The following is a 1,667-nucleotide window of genomic DNA, read 5'->3' as shown; positions in this document are numbered from 1 at the left end:
GAATTCAAGCCATCCCTGGCACATACATGGTAGTTAATAAATGTGTTATTATTCTCATGTTGCCTTCACGGAGACAGAAATAGAGAAGAATCTACCACATTTCCATTCCCAAATACAAGTGACAGAAACCCTCAAATGGTTAATTTACCATTCCAATTGCGTAGCTACCTTGCCTCTTGCATACAAAATTCTTAATCTGGCTTTGACCTATATTCACTGTAAGTGTTTTTGTCCACTCACTTATTAATTTTATGTTTTATGCTTTTGTCTATCAGTTCTTCATATACATAAACTCCTAGTAAGCAGTAATATCAACAGTAACTAATAGTTAGGTAGCACTTACTCTGTGCAAGACACCGTTGCAAGTATTGTATATCTATTGACTCATTTAAATTGCCCAACAACCTGGGTGGTAGGTACTATTATTACATCTATTTTAAAGATGAGCTAACTGAGGCCCATAAAGGCTATGCAAGTTGCCCAAGGTCACCTAACTAGTTAATGTAGGAAGCGGGATTTAAACTCCAGAGCCTGAACTCCTGCCCACTACAAGATGCTGCCTCTGCAAGGATGTTTTTATATTCCCTGATAGTGTAATCATCTTCATACACAAATATGATGTGCCTTGAATTGAGTACCAGACCACTTATGCCTCACCCCGGATCCACTAAGCCCCATCTGCCCCTTGGGTCTTGGCCACCAGCTTCATCTCCTGGCCAGAATGGCTGCAGTAAAGACTCACACTTGTCTGCAATCAATTCTCGTTGTCTCCTAAAACCATCAATTTTCTCAGTGTCCCTAGAGGATAAGACTCAGGCTTTGTCTTCACTTCTATCTCATTCATCCCTGCAGGAACCAAAACAGTCCCAGTGCCCAGATCCAACATGACTGGACCCATGTATGGTCTTTCCACTGGCTGTGCAGAGTGACAGATTAATCCTACTAAGGAGTACAAGGAGTTAATGCCCCAGGGGAAGAACTTTGACCTTAGACAGACACTAAAAAGAAGCCAGCAGATAAATTCTTCTCCCTTCCTCCCTACTGACATAGCAGTTCTATACACCACCCCTCCCCAGCCGCCACTCTCTGGACATACCCTTGTGACTGAGCAACCAACTACATCATCTTGAGAAGTCATAGCTAGCTCCATTAGACACCATTTTGAATTGTTTCCTGTCTTCCTTACCTTGTTTTTTTTCCCTGTTGTTGTTCCCTCCAATTATATTCTCTAATAAAACATAAGCACACAAGCTTGACTTAGGATCTGTTTTCTTGGGTAAAAACAACTGTTTCCTTCCAATAGTACAGATTAATTTGTGCCAACATCTATCCTTTCTCTTTCAATTAATTATCTACTGTTGTATAACAAATTATTAGACATTTAGTGGCTTGAACCAAGAAAAGTTTATTGTCTGACAGTTTGTGTGGGTAAGAAAATCAGAAGCAGCTTGGCTGGGAGGTTATGGCTCGAGGTCTCTCACGAGGTTACAATCAAGATAACAGGCAGAGCTGCAGCCATCTGAAGGCTTGAATGGGGCTGGACCATTTGCTTCCAGGATGGTTCACTCACATGGCTATTAGCAGGAGGCCTCAGTTTCTCACCAACTCTCAGCAGAAGGCTTCAGTTCCTTACCATGTGTATCTCATAGCACTGCTGTAGTGTCCTC

The sequence above is a fragment of the Propithecus coquereli genome, unplaced genomic scaffold (assembly GCF_000956105.1).
Source record: "Propithecus coquereli isolate 6110/MARCELLA unplaced genomic scaffold, Pcoq_1.0 Scaffold212, whole genome shotgun sequence".
Lineage (NCBI taxonomy): Eukaryota > Metazoa > Chordata > Mammalia > Primates > Indriidae > Propithecus > Propithecus coquereli.
This window is presented reverse-complemented; position numbering follows the sequence as displayed.